At 32.4% G+C, this 24,286-nt stretch overlaps 2 long non-coding RNA genes across 2 annotated transcripts; one reads left to right on the top strand and one right to left on the bottom strand.

Moving 5' to 3' along the window:
- The first annotated feature begins 7,128 nt into the window (after window positions 1–7,128).
- LOC135135095 (uncharacterized) lies at window positions 7,129–8,193 on the top strand. Its single transcript, XR_010281437.1, has 2 exons — window positions 7,129–7,387; window positions 7,436–8,193. It is a non-coding gene; the product is annotated as an uncharacterized LOC135135095 (long non-coding RNA).
- LOC135135096 (uncharacterized) lies at window positions 7,745–8,804 on the bottom strand. Its single transcript, XR_010281438.1, has 2 exons — window positions 8,519–8,804; window positions 7,745–8,466 (listed from the first exon to the last, which is right to left on the bottom strand). It is a non-coding gene; the product is annotated as an uncharacterized LOC135135096 (long non-coding RNA).
- Between the last annotated feature and the right edge of the window lie 15,482 nt (window positions 8,805–24,286).

Below are 24,286 nucleotides of genomic sequence, written 5' to 3'. Positions count from 1 at the left end.
AGGAAACAAATTCAATAGGGGTTCATAAAACACATGTGAAGGAGTCTCTTATTTTATAAAATTTAAATAATATTTACTACTGTAAATGTTGGAGATGACGTCAACAAATTGTTGGTAGGGATGATTAGCCAAATTTACATGATCTACACGATATTTGTAATACACATATAAAATCTAACAACTGGTTCAATAGTTTCAGAGATTTCCTGTTTAATAAACATCCGTACAGACAGTTGACAGACAGACAGACGGAAACGTGTAATCAATTGTTTCGTACTGAGTTTACACTCTGAAAGTAAAACGATGCTCTTATTTAATATTTACGTATATCGTGTTTTATATCTCTTTTATATTTTTAAGAATATTGTCGAGATCTATATTCCAAATTTGTTTGTGTTTTTTTAGGCAACTTCGTCAAAAGTTCAATATTTCAGTTTCGTCTGGTATGAACAAAATCGAGGTGGTTTCATAAACTACAAGTACAGGAATATATTTTTATAAAATGTAAATTGTGTTGACTAAAAATAATGCAATTTTCCAGAGGTTCTGTTTTCTCTCTATTTGCTTCAGTTATTCCTTTCAAATTTTGTATGCAAGATGGATGCAAAGTTTAATTTTTTTCATAGTTTTAAGTATTTGTTGTAACCTTAATTATTTAATACATAAAATACCGTATTTCAATAATAGACGAACGTGTGTTTGTTACCACCATAAACAAGTAAGTGGCATTTCCCTTCCAGCGATTTTATTAGTCAATTAACAATTTAAATAAAGTGAGAAAGGCATTTGGATTATCTTACTCGCTACTGACAATCGCTTCGAATTTTGTCGTTTTCCGGTCATTGATTTTGATTGCGACGCTTTTAGAAAATACTTTCTTCCAGACCATTGTTCGTTTACGTTTACAGACATTAAAATTCACTAAAAAATTCTACAGCACGTACGAAGCACAAATACAAGATTGCTTCAACGCTGCCTTCCTCATGTTGAGCTTTTTCAATACACGAAAAGCCAACCACGCTCTAATAAAGTTTCATAAAAGATTACCATCTCGAAGCTCTATTCGAGCGAAAAATGAAAATATATCCATTGACATCATCGCACCCCATGCACCGAGCTATAATACATACATATTGAGTAGGAAATACAACACATGTCATTTGAATATCCATTACGAAGTAGATATAATTCAACAAAAGCACTCCCAATAGAACGTCGAGAACGTGTATTGTATTAATAATAAAATAGGTCAATACGTGCATTGTAGTGTTGATAGCCATCACCAGGGACCGATAAGTACCGCAGGTGCAAGTATTCATGAGTACGATACGAATTCAACTCATTTCGAACGAAAAAATTTAATTTGTTAAACAATGCTTGAACAATTCGCGTTTATAGAGTTTTAGTACATTATTTTTTCTACAGCCGTCTTGTTCAAGCCAGAAATGAAATTGTCGTTGCGACACTTCACGGTTTAATTAATAACACACCGTAAAGTAAATAGTTTTGGTTTAATAGAAGTACTTCTAAGTTATTTTAGGGTTATACTCTGTTTGAGCCGTCTTATTTCATATAGCGTTTTATCACTTAGTCTCTTTTATCGTCCGTTTAGAAGCAAGGCTGAGAAATTAATATTTATGCACTAACTGTTACATAATAGAGACGCAACATAAATTTGGCAGTAAAACGTTAAGTCTCTTGTACAAAGTTTATTATTTAGTAGAGAAATTAGAAACCAGGTTACTTTCCTGATGAGAAATAATATCGTAATGTGAGGTATAGCGTTTACGTTCTGATATTCCCTTTTATGGCGCTATAAACATAAAGTACGTTTCATAAAGTCCATAACATGCTTGGAGATTTCCCGAAAATAAAAATGCAGCTTAGCTTAAACCTCGTTTAGACTTGAAATGTTGGAACAATGAAGATGTTAAACTGAAATTTCGTATAATACGGTAGATATCCACCCAGGTTCATTACTTGTGAACTTTAACACAATACAATCTGACATGACTTGAACAAGGGATTCTTGGTATGTAAAGTAATACCTTTGACCGATAGAAGAGCTCATTCCTGAAGTTTATTAATAATGTCATTCAATATGAAGTTCTGAGTATTGTAAACTGCTCGATATGCAGCCTTTATTAGAAAAGTGAGATCTAAAAGGCTGCGTGTAAAATGCAGTATTTGTATAAATATCTTTCCGACTATGATAAATAGTTTGAGTTATTGAGAAGCTAAATTCATTACGATAAATAAATCATTCTAAAACATTACCAACAAATTTATATTGAGGTTTCATTTATTAAATCATTAACAGTAACAATGGAGTGAATAACGATTTTAATATAATATAAAATTATTTTGGTTATCTACGGCATAACTTTTATAAAATTTAAAAGAAATTTAAGAATTTATTACTTTATTCTTGAAATACGTTCTTATGAATATGACTCAGACCTACAATATTGGCTATTTTTGTAGCCAAGATAGCTACGTGATCACTACAAGCATGTGTGCAAAACTGACTTTGTACTAACCAAACAAAATCTAGTTTTATACAAATATTAGATAGGCACTGAATAAGAGTAAAAACTTCATCTCCGTACCGTATATGCTAATATTTATATAGGGGTGCGAAAAAATCTTGTTTTGATGTTTTATGGGTCATAATTCTGTTTATAGTTATACGAGTATGCGTGATAAATATTTAACTGCTTTTCTATATAATTTTTACTTTTCGAGGGTAAGCCCGGTATTGTAATAGGGTCCATCGGACGACTGGGTAGTTTCATATTTTCTCGGCGTTTCGTGACCCCAAGAGTCTCTCGTCTCAGTCTGGCTGACTATCTGTCTATCTGCCGTGTGTATGTTATGAATGTTATGTGGATTGTAAAACGCTAACAAAAAACATCCCCACCAATTTTTTTTAAGTTAGTTTAAGTTAGTGTTTTATGAATCTGCATTGATTATTATTCACAATTTATTTACAGAACTGTTTGTGCAATATTCGCTGCTTGTTTCATATAATATAATAATAAAAAATGTGTCGAAGCCGTGCAAGTTAAGGCATGAATTTGTTTGAATATTTGACTTCAGGTGCTAGGGAAGTTCTATCCAAATAACTTTGGACCAATTTTTTGTTTGACGTTATGAAGATATTATTTAAATTTACATTTTTTATAAATTTAACAAATATCAGATATCGAAACGTTAATCTCATTAAAGCACAAATTTCGACAATAATAAAAAAATTAGTCGAAAGTTATTTCCACAGAACTTTCCTCGTCCCTAAAGTACAGCCCAAGAAATATGGATTCGAAAAATGATCAAATTTAATTTTGAGATTTTTTTATTATGACCCCTATGTGTTAAAATTAATATATGTGTTAACTGTTAAAGTACAGGTAAAGGAGCATCGTATGTATATCTTTCTAGTGAGTTTTTCCATATAAAATTTTTTGATGACGTCAGCATTTTAGTAAGGAAGCGTATGTCATATATACTATAAGAGTGTTGTAATCTCAATTTTTTGGGAAAATGGGGTGGTCAATAAAACATGTCGCCTCATTCATTAATTTTTTGTGTCACCTTGTACAAGCATTTCACTCTTAATACTGCACATATTTTAGATTTTTTCGGAAAATTTTGAGATGACGTCATCGACTTCTTTAGGAGAGGATAAACAGTAAATTTTGATTAACCATTTACTATTACGATAACAGTAAAACGTTTGCAAAATTTCAAAGCATTTGGTTTTGCAATTTCAAAGTTAAAAATATTGTTATACAATTTTGATTTTTTTAAAAAAATTGGATATCTATGGATTCATAAACTACAAGTAGAGGAGTATGTTATTTAGTTTAGTAAGAGTTGGAGATGTCGATGGCGAGAAATTTTGGTTAGTGTTTTACCATCTACACGATATTCCTAATATATATACAAAATTTTACAACAACCGGTCTCTAGTTTCGGAGATTACCTAATCTAATAAAAATCGTCGACACAGACGTGGAAAAATGGCAGATGGCAGACGGTAGACGGCAGACAAACAGACGGAAACAGGAGGTCTATCTTTTCGTATCCTAGAGATTATGATAATAATAATAATAATATCCTTTGTTGTTCAACATAATTCACCATTTAAGAGAAAACATTAATAAATGGATTTAACAAAAATAAAAATAAAATAAATAAAAGTACAAATTGTTAAAAGAAAAACTGTAAGTGACACTAATAAAATATGTTATGTCATGAAACGTGGAGAAAACATAAACTCGATTACAATACTTCTTTAGCTTACGCTCGGTAAATAAAAATTGGCCTAAAGTTATTTAGACAGAACTTTCCTCGCACCCGAATTTAAACATTAAAAAAAAATCAATTTTTTTAAAATATATCGACGAGGATGGGATTCGAACTCACGCGGGCAGAGCTCAAGCTCAACGCCTTACCCATACGATGACCAGGTGCTTATTATATGCATGAACCAGATAATTGAAACACGTAGCAGATATGACACAAAGATTTTTGTAAAGTAGTTGTTATAAATATCAAGGTGGATTCATAAACTGCAAGGACAAGAGTGTGCTGTTTTTATAAAATTTGAATACTATTTGCTATCTGAAGGATAATAATGAGTTTGTTCAATAAAATTTGCATTATATGACGCAAAAATTTTGACATGTTTTTCGTCTGTTTAATGATTAGTCAATCACAACATTACTCAATTATGTTAATAACTTTTCCAGTGAAAATAAATTAATCCTAAACGCTGATAATATCACTGCTTGCTTCCCTATTACTTTTTTCCCCAAAAAGCGAAGATGGATCAGAAAATAGAGCCGCTACCCACTAAATACATTCGTAAATACATCTAGACTGTCAAAGGTGTCCAGACATATATGAGAGAAAAAAAAGTTTCTTTTTTGGAATCATGGAATTATTACTAGCAATTGAATGTTCGTTTAGTTTTCAACACAGACGCTATTGCATAATTTCAATTTTACCAAAAAATTTAAAGTGTTGAAAAAATATCTAGTGCTCTTTTTATTCACGTGGCTCTGCCAACTTTTAAACAGAACTATGTACTTTCCGTTCTTATAAAATCAAACAAAATTTAAAAACGTAGTTTGGGAGCTCAGTAGGAAAGAACAAAAAAAAATTAAGAGAAAAAATAATATTAGATTAAACAACTATTTTTCCAAATACTCAAATAAACCCTGACGCAGGCTCAAATGATGTTTTATGGTTTTTATTTTGAGAGCCTAAGCTAAGGATGTATTGTAAGCAGACCCTGATTTCACAAATGGCTAATTTCATGTTTTCTTAATCATCCACAGCTTGTAAAATATGGAAAAGTATGTCTCCCTTTTAGGATTCCGAATTCTTGGTTACTTGTTAGCAACATTATTAGAAAAATAATCTGAGAAACTACTTAGTACACAGATTTTTGTAAAATTTTATATGTATTTTAAGAATAACATGCAAATGGAACAACACTAAGATTTGTTTGCCAAATCTCCCATTTTTCTTTCATTTTGGGTTTTCTGGAAAAATTGTAGAAATTTTTGAAGAAGTGAAGTCAAAATACCTTCTGGAGGTCGGGAATGTACAGAAAAATCTCTTTAGGTAGTGTTCTTAGGTGGTCGAAAAAACTCCAAATTTTCATGTGTTGAAAAATTAAATTTCTGAAAAGCTGCCCAAAAATTTCCAAAAAATTCTAGGATATAGTTCTCGACATACTGATTCGAAAAATATAACGCGTTTCTGATCCCAGAAAAAGATTTTCGAAATATTCAAATTCAAATTCTGATAGTAAAATATAGCAAAATAGCATTTTTCATTTTGGCGATTCGGAAAAATGGTTGAAATTTTCACAGAAATGAAAGTCAAGGAAATTTCTAAGGTCCTGAGGAAAACATCTAAAGCTTCATTTCATTGAAAAACTTGAGCTTTTGGCAAAGTTGCACAAAAATCAGAGGTCGAGAATCTACAGAAAAACCTCTTTAGGTGCTTGAAAAAAGTCCAAATTTTCATGTACTCGAAAACTGAATTTTGGAAAAGTTGCCCAAAAATTTCCAAAAAACTCTAGGACATAATTTCCAACGTACCTACTGATTTGATTCGAAAAATATAGTCTTTGATGGTCTCAGGCCAAGATTTTCTAAAGATTCAAAAGTTTTTAGATAATTTAGAAGGTGGTCGAAAAAGGGTAAAAAAATTTTGCTTTCGGAAAAGTTGTTGAAAACACAAACAATTTTGGAATATACATTTCGACTAGCTAATTCATTAAAAACCCTACTAATTGATCCGCACCAAAATTTTCGAAATTTTCGATTTCAGAATCAAATTTTAAAATGAAGTTTGGTTTTGTCTAGATAAGGCCAACGTGGTTGGCAAAACGCGTCGAAAAATATTTTGTGTGGTTTCGGTGTTTGGAGAGTAAATATTATAATATTGCCCTAAGTGATCAAAAGACATTAATATAATAATTTAATAATCCACCGATATTTTGTTGTAATCATTTTCACAGAAACTAAAATTTACAGAATCAAATCTTATAGTATAATAAGATATTGGAATTTTATTGTGCCTCAGAGACGAGACAAGTTCTGTCTGAACAAATTTATACCCATTTTCAACACAGTTGCTACGATAATAGTACAGGGTCATTATAAAATATTGTAGTCAACTCACCTATGAAAAACAAATGAAATTTTTCTCGTGCCGCTAATCACCAAAATGATTTGAACTGTTTTGAAATGTCACGAACGTCCAAACAAATCTGTCAGATGTGTCAAAAATTGAAATGCCCGGTTCGCGGTTTAATTTCAGTTTAAATAGACACGAAAAGACGCCAGGCCAGAGCATTAAGGGTTGCAGTGTTATCGAGCATTTGTGAACGCCACTGCAATACATTTCAGTTTCAAAAATTGTAAATTGTCAGAAAAACGTTTAAGGGCTTTGTCATGAATTACACCTTGGAAAGTCGATTGGAGTTGAACAGAATAAATCATCTGGTCTGTTTTGCAAAGAAGCAATAATTTTTCAAATAATGAAATCCAAAAAGTGAGGTTAAGTTTGTCGAAACCAATGAACACGGTAATTATTTAAAAAATTACATTTTTATAGGTACCCTGAAGGTAAAAATTGTGAAAAATCACGTAATGGACAATGGCAGAGCAAGTCTTATCACAGTTAACGAACACTATGAGTACCTAATGAGTTTTTGCAGTAAATAATTTTGCCAAAGTTGTGATCCCGCGAAAGTTCTGTTTGTAAATTGTAAGGAATCGTCAAAATATTGGTGCAGACATGGTTTGTGACCGGTGCTTTTCTCTTGAAAAAACACAACTGAAAGCCTTGATCTTCATCCCTACAATAGGTGAAAACTGCTATGTCCAAACATTACCTTCAGCTTTGCAGTTTCTAGATATCTGAAACATGCCAGATCTGCATAACAGGAATGTCAAAGAGGTTCTACCCAAAACACGCCCACATGGCCATCCTAATATCAAGATTTTTCAAAATTTCTATAACAAAAAAGATGAAAAAACCAATAAAATTTCAGGAGCATAGTGTTAAGAGTTCTGTAGATGATTATGAGATCTCTTGAAACAACAGAATGTTTAATAAAGATTTTTAACTTTCCTAATAGTAAAATTACAATTATTACTAAACAGTAAGTTGAAGTAAGTTTTAAATTAAGAGAATGCAACTAACACCGAAAGAAAAATGAAAGTTACTGAAAATAAAAAACTTTATTGCAGTACCTACATACACTTTCTACATCTAATTTTGTTTATTGATCACATTCATTTACTTGAAAAAGTATCAGGCCTATGAATCGTCGTCTGGAAACAGCTAACCACACACCAACCTTCATTGCGTGTGATGGTGTTTCTTCAAAAGCGTGAGTATTTTCTATACACCAAATTCTGAAGTTCTGTCAGTTGACATAATAGCCTAACAGATGAAACCAGGCTTCATCAGAAAAGAACGACAAATCGAGAATCCCGTTATCGTCCATATCAGCTTGAAACCAACTACAATACCCAACGCGGCAAGGAAAATCAGCTGGTTGCAGCTCCTGAACCAACAAAATCTTGTATGGATGCATATGTAACTTCTCTTTTACGATTTTCTGACATGGGCTGTATGGTACTCCGGACAGTAAAGATTTTTGACAAAGCTTTATTCGGACTTTGTTCCATTCTCATCCTTAAATCTTCAACAACGTCTTCACTAACTTGAGGTCTCCCCGTCGGTTTTCACTTAGAAATGCTACCAGTGTCGTTAAATCTGGCCATAATTCGCCGTATAGCGTCTTCAAAGATTCTTCATCAATGACAACAGAACATTTCACTAGATACTCGTTTTTAGACGCCTCCACAGAGTACACTCCATCCCCATCCTCATTTAACACCCCATTACGGTAATAGGCATGATTATTGCGCCAAAGAACTAAAAAAATCATTTGTAACACTGACCATAGTTATTCCTCTGTGTTCATTACCTGAGATTATTCCACAATGATCTGTAGTTTTGATAAAAACTGTTTTTTGAGACACTTATTAAAGTTCTAACAAAGGGGAAGACAGCAAAAATGAAAACAAGACAAGTCAATTAACGCACAAAGTGAGGGAAAACGTACCAGTACAAACGAAAAAATTATTGACATCTGACAGAATTTGATGAAGCGTTGAAACAGTGCAGCCGCTAATGTCAACTAATGTGGCGTAAAAAATAAAAATTCCAATATTAGTGTAATCCTTTCCACAAAACTGAAAAAGGCGGCACAAAATGTCACCAAAATCATGGCCTTCTTCGACTACAATATTTTATAATGACCCTGTATATTTTGCAACAAGAAGTGAAAGTCATACTTTTTTCGTGAGTTGAGTATTGTTTCACGAGTCGCGCAGCGACGAGTGTAACACACTCAACGAACGAAAAAATGGACTTTCAGTTCGAGTCGCAAATGCTATTTTTTCTACGACAAAAAACACACCTAACTACATATAAATTTCAGGAAATTTTATTTTGTAATATATTGAAAATTACAGTTATAATAATTATGTACAACACCTGCTGCTTTAGCATTATTTTCTTTTTTATTAATTATTGATGAAGGCACATTGCCTTCAAGTGCATGTGATGCAGGAGGAACCTCTGCTTCTGTTATTTCTGTCTCCTTAGGTGACAACGAACCCTCAATAGGTGGTAAACTTCCGATATTTTTTTTTGCTAATCTGTAATGAATCAAAAATTTTTTTCCCTCTATTAATTTTGTTAGTAATCGAATCTTCGATGTATTGTTCAGCTACAGAACGCGATTTCCATCCGCCGTGCTGCTTTATTTCAGTCATGTTAGCACCCGTGTTTGCAAGAAGTGTCGTGGAAGATCTCCTTAGAGAATGGTCAGTATATAACTGTGAATCTGGTAATTTGAGAAATTTAGCAATTTCTTTTGGAACAGATGCAAATTTATTAATTCCAATAACTTGTCGGGTGCACTTGTTATGTTGGTAATTCAAAAAAAATCTACGAGTCGTATTGTCTATTCCTTGTGGACGAAGATTGATGTATCTCTTGCAGATTTTATAATGGGTATTAACAATTGTAAATGAACGAGGTAAATGTGTTTTTGTCTTTGGAATAGTCACAAATAAAGCGCTTCCTAAATCTTGAACATCTTGAATTTCTAAATCTTTTAATTCATGTGAACGACAGGCCCCACAGATCCCAAATATTAGAACAACCTTCAAATAGTCTAGTATGAAACATTATAAAACACAACCTCAACTCAACTTACCTTCGTGAACAAGAATTTTTCATCATTTGCTTTATCGATAAACAACTGAATTTGTTCCGAATTCAATACTTTTGCCTTTTTAGATTTGAAACCCGTCGACTTCCTTTTTAGAAAAGTTTTTAATTTGAGGTATTTAGAAATATCAACATCATGTTTCAGACTTATTACACTTCGTAGCATAGAATACATGCTCCATAATGTGGAGGGCTTCAGACTGTTTGACAATGTACCGAAATAAGCCATCAAGACATTTTCGGAAAAAGATGTCATTCGGTTGTCCTTCCGCCAAGTTATAAATTTTTCGTATACAAACTGATATCTCTGTTGGGATTTTTGTGGTAAGATATCATTTGAAGCGGATGTTGCTGCTTGTATCACACAAGGTGGTGTGGAACTACGCGATTCTTCTGAATCAGACATAGCTTTTCTTTTTCAATAAATTAGGAACACAATTTGAAACCTAATATGTCATTACGAAATAAAACAATCACGTAGAATAAACAATATGACTACTTGACTAGCGCTACTGGTTGCTTAGACGTATGCAGATCTTGCTGCGTCAAACATTTTTGTTTAATTTTTATTCAAATTTATTAATCAGTTTTAATCAATTTAGTTTCAATTTAAATAGGTAGTCATATTTCATTTCTTAACAGTTGATCAAATTACAAAAAGATACTTAAATTTTCAGTGGATTTAAACTTTAAATTTTCACTTTTCACATAGCAGTCGCTTCTAGAATGAATAAGTGTTTTCACTTCTAGAAGTGAAAATGATGTTTTCGTTAAGGGTAAACGATGGGAAAAAGTCTACTTTCATATATAGGAGTAGAAAAAATTTGTATGCTTGCCGAAACCTAAAACTATTTTGCTTTTATATGGGAAACTTTACTCACTATAAAACTGTTATCCTGAAAATGTTCTGCGACCATAATATGTCTTATCTGTCAGCCATAATACTTCAGTATGAATAAGTGTTAAACACCCGACCCAAAAAAAATACACTCTTGAAAAATGTGAAGTTGGTTGAGATTCGCTGTGACGGTCGACAGGCTACCTCGACTCTCGCGCGAACAGGACTGATTCCAACACCAACTATGTTATGAGCTGATGATCTTGCAATAGCTAAAGTGATTATTATCATACGTAGTCAAAAACCATCCCAATAAAACAGCCTTCAAACAAAAAAAACTGAAGTCAGTTCATCATTTTTTAGAATATTAAACCAACGAGTTACATCTTAGATATTATATCAGTAAAAAATTAGTCTAAAGTTATTTAGACAGAAGTTCCCTCGTCGCTGAAGCACAAGCGAATAAATATAATATAGCTTCTCGGAAAAGTTATAAAATTAACTCAAGAAATTTTATTTTTGCGATGATAACCCCTTTAATTTAAAATAAGGATATGTGTAAACTGTGAAAATACAGATAAGGAAACATGCTATACCCACGTTTAAAGTGAATTTTGCATAATAAAATATTTCAGCAAGGGCACGTATATCAATTTGAATAGATGCAGTGTAATGCTAATAATAGCAGCGCAGTATTTTACAATTTTCGGGAAAATTGGGTGTAGCATTCTTGATAAGATCAATAAAAAACTTGGAGATGCTGGGGTTCGAGCGCGGGACAGTTTTACTATTAGAAAGATTAAACAAAAAAAATAAAATGATAATAAAAAAATTAGGTGGAAAAATAAACCACAAATACAGGAGTATCCTATTTCATAAAATTGAAATAGCATTTACCTTGCAAAATTTTGCTTACGCTAAGCAAGTAAAACATCAAAATTTAAATGATGGCTGATTTGAATTGAGCAAGATTAACTAACAAAAATTGAGAGTATAGGACGGGTTGAGACAATTAAGACACGTTATAATTTATAATCAAAATACCAAACTTCAATGGGTATCAAAAATCTCGTCATTTCTCGTCAAAATAAGGCAAAGGATGTGGATTAAATTTGAAACCTAATATTGTCGCCTTAAGCTGGTGGACTTCAAATGTCTGTAGCTCGATATCCCTGGATCGCAAGTTCGAATACAGTTAAATATGACAATATGTCACCTAATGAAAAGAGAACAAAATAGTTGCTCCATTTGTGTAATTATAAACTGATTTAAAAAAAAAGCATAAATAAAAGGATGTTGCTTACAATTTACAGTGTTACTTAACTCGACATAACAAAATCAAAAGTTCTAAACATCTGTTGCTTTACTGTAAATTAGTTTGTGATGTTGTCGAGGACACTGAAGTTCTACGCAGTTACTTGGGTCACTTAAAAACAACTACCCCGAAGAATCCTTGAAATCTTATTAGAGAGCAAAACAAACTCCGCTGACCTCCAGCGCCGGATTAAAACCGCCTTCGACGAGAGCTTGATAGTTTGACAACAATTCTGGTTAACTGGCAGATAGTGGCGCAATAAATTCCACGTGTGATTGCAGTTAATCCTGTCAACGTAACGAGCGCGATACGAAGGCGACATGTTAAATTCAACCGACGCTTTATCGGTAAAGATTCTAATCAGAGTAAATCTGCGCATTTCGATGCATATGCAGCCACTAAAATCAAGCGTTATTCCTAGTCCTGCACTCAAACCTTGTTTACCTACATTGTTGTACAGTAGATTACAGTACCCATATCATGTTGCCTAATTAAATTTCTAGAAGCACAGAGCCGGTGTTCGGACCATAACGAGACAAGGACTGATTTAGTTGTGTTTGACTTTGACGAAAGTGGATGCTGTATTGACTTTGTAACATAAGTCGTGCAGATGAGGGCCCAGTTAGGTAAAGTATCTGTTTTATTTGAGTTTACCACCGGCAAACATCGTTAAGTCCACTAACGTCTCCTAATTTAAGGGGTTTGCATTTTATTATCGGCCGTGACTGAACGTCTCAAGACCCCAAAGCCCAACAAGTTAGATTCCACGTATCCCTTAGGACCGAAGGGCTCGGCCCGCGCCACTGCTGGGAGCGGGCTTGATTAACTCTATTGCCCTATTTATTAATATCAGGATTTGCTTTCTGAGTCGTGAATCTGCATTAGGACCCTCAGCGAGCATTATTATTTATGAGCGGTGTGGGGAAAATTGTCTACACTCATTTAGACACTTAGCGCTACGGTAAACGTGCAAATATTGTGTTTTTCGCCCATAGTTCGAGTTAAGTAACGTCTGTGGACAGAATACGAGCCCGTTGTTTTAACCTTTTAAATCGTGGGCGAAAACGTTGTGGATGATTCACATCCAAGAAGCCATTTAACAGATACGCATGTTTGTCGGACTTGCTGGCTTCCCCTAATCTTGTTGTTAGTCCTTAAAATGTCCACATTTGGGACTTGTAGCACAACTAAATATACAGTTTGTGTTTCCATTACGAAATTTAAAACTGATGCAATCTCAATTCAGAAGAAATCACTTTATAGTTTGCTAATGTGTATTTCTAGGATCGGTTTAAATAATTCAGTTAAAAACAAACGATTTGTTTTAAACTGAACATATTCTTGGCAGCAATTTTCGTAAACGCCAGCACACGAAGACCACAAAACAGCGGTCTGATTTTCAGTCGTTTTATTGTAACCGCACATTTGGTAAACACTTGATATTGATTGAAATGAAGACATATTAATTAAATGTTTGGATGAATTTAGAAATCTCAGTACAAGAAAGTAGCTTCTCACATTTTGATGGAGTTATAATGATTATAATTAATAATTAGTGTCTTTTGCTACGTCTAACAACTAAACAACACACTTATTATCACAATACCTAGCTTTTAGTTAATATTTCTCTATTTCTCTGATCCATGACCATGTTTAATTGCCGTTTCAGTTAAAATGTACAAAGATATGGTTGTGTTGTTTTTGTAATAATTTGATAAAATTCCATTTGACAACAATGTTTGCTTGATATAAAGCGAAGGTACAAATCAGCACAAATCGAGTAAACAGCTAAAAATGTTTGACGTATCAAAAATTGTCAAAGTTTTCGAAACCCTACGTTTAAAATGTTCACAGTTAATTTCAGGTCACCTGGTGTTTTATTTTGGGATAAATTTAAAGGACTCTGGATGAACTTGAAAAAATCGTTTGAGATTTTAGTGTTCTATTTTTAATGAATTTGAAGAAGTCTTGAGTGCCGCAGTGTTTTTTTTTAATTCGGGAGATTCTTGGGTACCCGTGGTATATTATTTTGGGAGTCCATGGACATTTTTTTATAAATTATTTAAAACAATTTTGGGGGACTTTGGAGTTCTATTTTTGGAAGATTTGACCTGCCACGTTTTTTTTTTGCCTTGAAAATTTAAAACAATCTTGAGGTTCTAAGTATTCCTGTTTGGACAGAATTTGAAAGTGCTTTGGAGTTCTTAGCGACTTTTCTTATAATAATTTAATTAAATTTATTAGAGAATACGTCATTTGCTAAAATCAGTCTTATCTTAGCTGCTAATAGCCCCAGACGCCCGCTCTCTATTTTCTTAGAGAATATGTCATTTGCCAAATTCAGTCTTTACAGGTACTAGCCCCACCCACTCGCCCTCTCTTTTCTTAGAGTGTATGTCATTTGCCGAAATCGGTCTTATTTTAGCAAGTACTAGCCCCGCCCACCCGCCCTCTATTTTCTTAGCAGGTATGTCATTTGCCAAAATCGATCTTGTTTTAGCAGATAGTAACTCTGCCCACCCGCCCTTTATTTTCTTATAGAGATCTCATTTGCCAAAATCAGTCTGATGTTAATAGGTAGTATCCCCGCCCACCCACCCTCTCTTTTCTTAGAAGGTATGTCATTTATCAAAATCAGCCTTATCTTAGCAGGTACTAGCTCACCAATCCTCTTTTCTTAAAGGGTATCTCATTTGCCAAAATCACACGTATCTTAGCAGGTACTAGACCCTCCTTGGCAGATACTAACCCCGCCCACCCACCCTCTCTTTTCTTAGCCAGTATCAGTTTTATCTTGGCAAGTACCGATGACTAACTTTTACAAAAAATGACCAAAATTTGGAAACACTACGAGCTTACTTATATGTATGCACGAGGCAAAAATTCCTGAACATCTTCTCTAGTGGTTAGCTGGTTATGCTTTAATGGATTTTACTTTTGTTGGTTTTGTTTTTGTTTATAATTTATAAATATATGTTTCTTTTTTGGTTTATTTATTAATGAGAAATAACAGCTTGTTTTATTAATAATAATGCACGATTAATGACTACTGGTTGTTATGGTTATTGTCCTAAAAAAATGAAAGGTGGATTTCAGTCATCAACGTTAAGTACTAAGAAATTAGAAAGTAAACTGGACGTATTCACGCATTAGCTGCGTGCAGTGTTGCCAATTTTAAGTTTATAATTTTTTTTTTCTACATCATAAAATGTTTTTTATTTTTTTTTGAGCTCCCGAAACCCTCGTACATAACGTACTGAACTGTTAATCCGCCATTTTCTAGACACCCGGTATATCTTTAAATATTATGTCGAACAATTTTTCTTAGTCTTCAGAACCACAATTTAGTTTTGAATTTCGGATGCGACGTTGCCACGTTATTCCAATTTTCTAGAAATTTTTTGGCAACAGTTTTTTTTTAAGTAAAATCTATCTTACAATATTTTATGGAAAGATAAACAAAGATACGCGCTGTGTTGTGGTATCAATTAAATCAAATTTTAATAAACAGAGTATATATTATCTTACTCTGTTTTGACGTAATAAAATATACGATGTTCTGTTTGAAAAAACTGAAATATCGATATGTGAAAACTGTATTAATGAAATAATTTTTATAAACACTCTGTATATGAAGATTTAATCGTATTTATACCACAACAAAGTGCATACCTTTCTTTATCTCCCTATAAAATGTTTGTAACACATATTTTAATATAACCCTACTGTGTTTTGTGTCAAGATTTCTATTGCCAAAAAAATTCAAAAAAATTGGAATAAGATAGCAATGTCGCATCTTAATTTCAAAAATAAACTGTGGTTGTAAAGCCTAAGAGGAGGTCAATCAAAATATGCAAAGATATATAGGACGTTTCATTAAAAAAAAATAAATTATGTATTACGCCTTAGAAACAAAACACCCTGTATAGTTAAAAATAATTTTATAGTATACTGCTCCAAGGACCGTACAATTTTGGTCTGCGACTTTTTTTTCTATTTCTAATAATTAATGAGATACCAAAGAACACGCACTTATTACTCACACTGTATATTATGATATTTTAAAAAAATATTTTACGATAAACTTTGCGATGAAGTTTAGCAATTATGAAGATTTTTCAGTCTAGCAGTTGAAATATGTTAACATATTGTGCAGTCGTTTCTTTTTCTAGTGATGATCTTACTAAAACAAAATAATACATTCAAACTTCAGACTACAAATAAATGTTACAATTCCATTAAATTGAAAACTAAAAACCGATAAACTTGAAAATTGAAAAAATTCAATGAATCGAAGAATTGGAAACAAGCAAAAACGAATCGAATCTAAAAATTGGAAAACCCAAAAATTGTAAGATCCCAAACATTGTAGAATCGTCAAAATTGTAAGGTCGAAAAATTGAGAAATCAAATACCAAGAAATTGAATAAATGATTTTTTTTAAATCCCGTAATTGAAAAATAGAAAAATTCTGAAATCGTAAATTTGAAAGAGTGAACATTTTTAAAAATTATAATTATTATTACACATTTAAAATGAAAACTAGAAAATTTGGAAACGAAAAATTAAAAAATCGGGAAACTGATAAATCTTAAATTGAGAAAACGAAAAATTATAGGGCAGTATCTAAAACTGAATAATCTAAACATTGAGAAATTTCGCATTAAAAAAAAAAGAATTATAAAATGAGAACACTGAAAAACCGAAAAATAGAAAAATAAAAAAATGTAAAACCAAACCTATTTTTTTCGAAATCTTCAGATCTTCATTGTGTCATTTTTTGTACACCTGCATATAAATAGTCGGAGCCAGAGTTAACACATACGACTTTTTGTACGGAAGAAACTAGAATTATTTTTAACTAGACAGGATGTTTTCTCTTATTATTATTTTTAATAAAATCGCCTTTCCCTGTATGATTTCAAATGTTCTATTTTTTTTTTATTTATATTTTGCTTACTTTATTTTATTCTGCAAATTTCTCGATATGTAGGAGTATTTAAAATAATAACTAAGAGGAAGAAATGAAATAAACCATACGAAAACAGTAAGATATGAATATCTGAAAACTATAATACTTTAGAATTTCCTTTAAACACCCTGTAAACTAATACTCAGATTTGTTAGTACTCAACAATATGCATTTGTTTGTGAATCCATAAGCTATAACGATATTTTTTATTACTTCAAAAATAAAATATGGTTATAAATACTACGAAAATATCAAGTAGGATATGCAAAAGTATATGGGGTATTTTTAAGAGCCTGAGTTTTATCTTGCGACTAAAAATATAACACTCTGTATAGCGGAAATATTTTTAGATTGTGTTGCTTCAAAAGCTGTCTAAGTTTAGCTTCCAAAACTTCAAATGAAATGGATTTCTGAAACAATTTTTAGGGGAGTCAGATTTTTTAACACTTTAAGTAAACATTGAACATTTTTTTATAAGAAGAAAAAACAGAGCGTTCGAGAAGTTTGAAAAATAAATATGTTGCTAACTTTTTCCATTAAAAAATTATTACATCACTCCTACTACATTAAAATACGTAGATATCTTTGAATGATATATAACTTTACCGGTAAACGTTTGGAGCTGTTTTATTAACTTCGCTTTTTCCCCTTCGTGTAAATGTCACTTTAAAAATCACCAGATGGAAAGTTCTAAACCGAAGACAATATTATTCTTTCTTTAGTATGATGGATGGCTTCAAAAACTCATAACTCATAAAAAATTCAGTTCGAATAGCAACTTCTTTAAATGTTTGTTTGTAGTGGAAATAGCATTTAAAATACCTCAATAATTACTCAATAAACTAGCTCATGCACTTTACACTCTTTCACGTCAACGAAAACTTTTATTACTTGCTCGCTGAAATTCATTTTTAGCAACGCAACCAGTTTTTGTATTCCTAAGAAATCCAAATTTAATTTTGTGGGCAAATTTCAGGCGATCAAATATCATCATCTCAATTTTTCAGCTCTGTGTTTCTTCCGGCGACGAGGCGAAATTAATGTTTGTGTGGTCTTGGCTTCAGCAAATCTTTTCCATTATTGAAGGGTTACATTTTTTTCTTTCTTGTTGTATAATTGGTTTGTTTTAGCTGCCGAGGGACATAAAACGCTCTCCTCTAATTAAGGCAGGACGCAGAATATGTTTCAATTTATAAAATATAAAATCATTTGATAGTCTGTTGCCCGGCGCATCCACCAATTTTGTCATAATAAATTTAACAAATTCTCAGAGAGTTAACATAAACGTTTAAGGAAATAAACTGATTTTATTTTATTCTGTAAATTATTGCATCAACAAAAACATATACTTTTTGATATACCACGTGATAAATTTCTTTAACTAAATAGCTTCGTGGTTTTTCAAATTTGGTTTGCAATTGTTATCCAGTAGTTACACGTCTATTTTACGGATGCACGTTTGTCTGTACAGTTTTGTTTCTTTTTTTTAAATTACCCATTGAGACATGTTTCCCACTGAAAATATATCGATAACGTGATCACTCCATCAACTAGAAAATTTCAAATGTTCTCTTGGAATGTAGCCCACGTGAAGAATCGCTTTACATGTATTACGTGTCTTCCACTAACGAATATAACAGAACCGTAGAAATAAAATTTCCCCTTTACTACCCAAAGAGAAAATGCAAATGTTTGTGGTAAAGGCGGTACTATAGTAAAACAATGTGCGGTCCAGTCATTTTGTTAGGCAATGAGTTTGTTAAAAGCGCTTAGTACAGAATAGGAATCACTTTAGTTCTTAAATCGTGTTTATCGATCCCCAGATGGCGGTTTGTTGGTAACCACGGGCTTTCTCAAAGAAAGGTTACAATTTAGATTCCGCCCTCAGCAGGTTATTGAAGTTTTTCTTGATTTCCCTCGAGTACCATCGTACAATTTACAGAGTGGTTTCAGAATAAATTTTAACTGATTTTTTACCTTTTTTAATATCCCTGAACACCTCATTGCACATTCATTGAATTATTTGCATAATATCGATGGGTATTTAATTGCGCTTCTTCAACCACTTTTAAGCACTTATAACTTCCCCAGAGCTCGACACCGCAAATTTTTACATACTTTTTACAACATCGTTAAGACTTTAATGGGGAAAAGTAATATAGTCGTGTAGAACCGACCTTAATTAATACTTTTTAATTGGATACAACAGAATACAAAGAGAATAAATAAAGCTGCAAGAATCGTAGACTTGAAACTTTATGTGACTAATTATCCACTGTTTTAGATCGTAAAATTACATTTTGTATTTTTTATAAATAGCAATAATAATGAAAAACGAAACTACATTTTCATCAAGTACCGGGAATTTTAAACATAAATTATAACACGTGCTCACAGAAAATTGTTACACAAGGTTGGAGAGGATTTTTTTAAATTTAAACTTGAGGTGTTCCGTTTTTTTGTGGCAGACTACCTTATTCTTTTTGTGAAAAAGAAACCTTTGTTCTCTAACGAAATACGCCAGAAAAAACTACCAGGTTAGATTACTGAAAGATTAAAAGCGTCTGGAAATGTTTCACGTTTGTTACTATTTCATACTTAATGTAGCAGTGAATATCATAAACAAAAGATTAAATTCTATCAACTACCTCATGAACGTACCGCTTGTTTATTTTGTGTTGTTGGTTTTAATTCCCTAATATCCACCTTATTTCTCCTTTCGACGTTTTCTAGCATAACAATATTTATAAAACGTTAATATTCAAGTAAACAACCGAACAAACACCATGCTATCAGTTTACTTTTAATTACCAGCTGCACTGAAACCCAATTTTTGTTTCATTAAGTTGTGCCAGCGCATTTAAAATTGTAATTATTGTGTAGGTTCAGAAGTTAATCATTGTTGTGTACGTTTCTGTGTTCGCCGAATAAGGGTTCTAATTTAATAACAAAGACAATGTCTTCGGATGTCATCCGAATATAAATATAATCTAATTTCTTGGTATGAAGAACCCCAAATGAGCAATTACACAGTTTAGTAATTATTCATTATATTTACCGAGTTTGAGAGAGCCCACAATGCCGCAAGATGAGAGCTTTAGGCTGAGTTAAGTCGACACTAATCAGCACTTATCACCTGAACCCTCTCTAAGAGCTAAAGCGCAAACTTATGCCCAGATTTTAGAGCTTCCTTAAAACTAAAATCGTAATTATTTTGAGATGTAAATTAATTCGGTACTGGAGCGTTTTATTTTCACATATGTCTTAGTTCTTAGGCAAATTTATGTTTATGAGGTGGCGTATGATCAATAACAAACTGTCTTGATGACTTATTTTGTCTACAAAAAAAATTTGTTTAGTAAATGCTTGTTCAATTTTATAAAATAGCATACTCCTATCTTTGTGGTTTATGAATTTACTTTAATTTTTTACTATACTTCATGAACTGTCTTTTTCAATTAATTATTTTCGTTGATTAATAAAAGTAACAATTAAAAAAGCAAGTAAGAGACTAATTAATGTTTGCTAGTCGCTCTAACTTAATTTTGTTAGTTAATTTGCCCCAAAGCAATGTACACTGCATGCTTAATTTAAAAAGACTCAAGTCCACTTTACTACTTTAAAACTCTATTTATTCAGTACCCAAACTTCGAGTTTCTTTCAACCAGCCCGTGATTACCTAGAGACTTGAATTAATTTAACTCCGGCGCCGATTTATTTCATTAGACATGTTTTTATTTTTTGTACACTTCAGAATTAGCTTTCAGGAGGACTTTATTAATAAAATTTAAATATTTGTCTTAACTCTCCGTGCGCTTTATTAAATGCAGTCCCGTTTTATGTGCAATACTTTTTTCCTTGAAATACTTATTTTAATAAACGAATAGCTCCGAGTTCACAATTTAGTGTTCTTAGTGCCATCGCAACGTGTGGCGGTTTCATTTCGACTTGACATAGAGTCGACTGTTTTCCGTAACTTTATATCTATTTGCGGTAAGAGCAGCTGTAACAAACGATGATGCACTATTTCTGCACGAACTTCAACGGACCAAGCTCTTATGGACTCGCTAATTAATTAATCAAGTTAATCTAATAGTGAACATTTGCCAGACGCTTTTCTAACTTGTCACCTCACTTGGTTCAAGTAATTTAGTTTCCTTTACCACTTTGTGTGGAATCAAATTATTGTTTTAGCAGCACTTTGTAATAAGAATGAGTCTGAAAATTTAAGTTCAGAGGCGTAAATAGCCAAGGTGGCTGCACTTAGTTGAACTAGCTAGGTAGTGCTGCCAATGGTCAACAACAGACAGGTTTGCGAAATTTGTACCAGTTTAAAATGGATCATTATACAATACAGTTCTTCAAATTAAATACAGGTTGATTTCAAATTTATTGACATCTTTTTATTTTTAAACTTGACATAGTAAATTAGTAATACACAGTCTGATATTTTATAAGATTCAATAATATCACACGATTTTAAGTTTGTAAACCGACCCACTTGCTTTATTGTCAAAAATTATCAGAATAAATTTGGAGACAAATGTCAATTGTTATCAATTGAATTATACCGCATTATGATTACTGAAATACCAATTCACTAGACAATGCTTTAAGAGGGTGTATTAAAGCATTATTTTCAAGTAAAAATGGTGCTTTTATGTGACTCTGAAATACCGAATTAGAAAAAGAAAAATAAATAAATATAGACGATTTTCGAAACAGCGAAAGATAAAAAGTCATTCTTTCTCTGAATAATCTCATCGCATCTCTTGTTGATTTATCCGCTAACCACGACATGGATATTAGAAAATATTCTAACTTAACGCCATATATATTAGAAAAGTAAATCTCAAGAGTACCATCCCAAAATACCGAAGGCGTTAATTAAAGAGGAAATTGAATACTTCCTTTATAAAACACCAAATGAGAAATATTTAATGACGAAGATAAGAAAAGCGATTTTAATTATTAATATTTATTATAAATTTTTAATAACACGGAACGCATTTTCTTCAATGACACAATTAATTTAAATTTTTGCTTAAGCCTGAACAATTTAAGCCAACAGGTAGATTTTTTTTTAAATCAAAACGACTCAATATTGCAGTAAGATCAGGATTATATTACGCACTATAAGCGACTCCGTTGGGCGACTTGCTACATGCATCTTTTCTCGACGTTTCATAATCCCTAGAGTACGCAAAAAGAGATCTCACGTTTCCGTCTGTCTATCCTCTGTCGTCCATCTGTCGTATGTCATTTGTATGTATATTAAAAATATGAAGTAGATGGTAACCAAAATTTCAGTAATCGTCCTTACCAACAATTTGATGACGCCCGTTATTATATTGTGCAGTTAACATTATCTAAATTTTATGAAATTATTACATATCTACCTTGATTTTGTCTATTATTATTATGTTTGTTGTTTAATCCGTCTTGTTATTTAGACACACATAGTACGAACAAAAATGTAAGAATACAGTAATGTCGTGTCTGCCTATATTTATAGTAATAAAATATGTAACTAAAATAATAAGTGAGCCTACAAAATTATATTCTCTCCGTTTTCCTCCACTGTAGTTTAATTAATAGTGTAATTCATCTCTTTTGTTTAGAAGACACATAATCAGATTTCATTTTCTTTTAACCAAGTGCTTATTATCCGAACCTGCCAATAGTCAAATTCTTTCGAAGTATAAACATGAACAATCGAAATTAGCATGTACTAACACACTTCAAAAACAAACTTGTTTTCCCGTTGTCTAACAATATTGTCATTCACCGCAGTTTTCTGCATTTGTTTAGTTTCTGAGATCATCTTTATTTCGGTAGGTACAGTATACGAGTTTATAAAAAAGTGTTTTCAAATCCTCCTATTAACTATACACTGCATCAGCACAAATGGCTGAAATGCATATTGTTGGATAAATTTCCAATGTAAACAATGGTGCATTCAAGCAGATTATAACAACATTTTTGTAGTCTGTAAGTTCGAAATATAATAAACCTATTATTATTGTTACTGTTAGCGAGGAGTAAACAACTCATCGCTGTCCTCTATAATGCAAAATAGAGTTGAGAATTAATTATGAAATCAAAACTGCTAACTATTACGTTGAAAAACGTATTGCCTTGATCAAAGTAGTTGGCTTAACTAGTATTTAAATAAAATAATTTCTAGCATGTTTGTATAGAAAATTTAAATAAACGGTTGCTTGATGATATTTTAGCAAAGACGCAAAGTGTAAAGCAGTAGAAGATAAGCCCCTAGAAGAAGAGGTGCTCAGATAAGTAATGTTAAAGGTCATAACAAGAGATATTTGTAGAGATGCATTACCTTTTTACTTCCCGAGTGTAAGCCAAGGAAGTATTGTAATCGAATCCGTCGACTTTTACGTTTTCTCCACCTTTCATGACACCTACAGTACGAAGAAATAGTCTCCCGTTTCCATCTGTGTGTCTGTCCTTCCGTCTGTCTGCCGTCCCGGATTTTTATTAGACAGATAATCTCCGAAAGTACTGAGCCGAATGTTGTCAAATGTTTGTCTAATCATCCCCACCAATAATGTGGTGACGTCACTTCAAAATTGCACGTAATAAATGGGTTTTAAATTATATGAAATAACATAGTCCTACACATGTGGTTTGTGATTCCGTATTGAGTTTTTACCCGAAAATTACAATGTTTTGTAATTTACTTTTGAATCTACCAAGTTGAATACTTTAAAATCTTGCAGATGTTTTAAATTTATGGTAAGTATAATATTTATATGTATGCAAAATATGATCAGTCTATACTTGTGATTTATTACTGCAGTCATATTTTTTAGATTTGCTTAGGGTGACTCAAAAAAAATTAATGACTATGTTGTTAAAACATAAACCTCCAATCAGATTTAGGAATTTAACTTGTTACTATGTAAATTCACAATCAACACCTTTTAAATTTAACAAGTTTAATTTACAAGTTTAATAGGGGCAAAACCAGCCTTAGCAAGTGCTAGCCCCGCCCACCCGCCCCCTATTTTCTTAGAGGATATGTCATTTGCCAAAATAAGCTTTATCTTAGCAAGTACTAGCCCCACACACCCACCCTCTATTTTCTCGGAGGATATGACGTTCGCTAACATCAGTCTTATCTGCGCAAATACTAGCCCCGCCCGCCCGCTCCTATTTTCTCAGAGGATCTGTTATTTGCCAAAATAAGACTTATCTTAGCAAGTACTAGCAAGTACTACCCTTTGAGAAAATAAAGGGCGGGTAGGCGGGGCTAGTGCTTGCTAACATAAGTCTTATTTTGGCAAATTACATATCCTCTGAAAAA

This window comes from Zophobas morio, unplaced genomic scaffold (assembly GCF_036711695.1).
Source record: "Zophobas morio isolate AGI-343-1 ecotype UQ-CSIRO unplaced genomic scaffold, CSIRO_AGI_Zmor_V1 ptg000024l, whole genome shotgun sequence".
Classification (NCBI taxonomy): domain Eukaryota; kingdom Metazoa; phylum Arthropoda; class Insecta; order Coleoptera; family Tenebrionidae; genus Zophobas; species Zophobas morio.
This window is presented reverse-complemented; position numbering and strand designations above follow the sequence as displayed.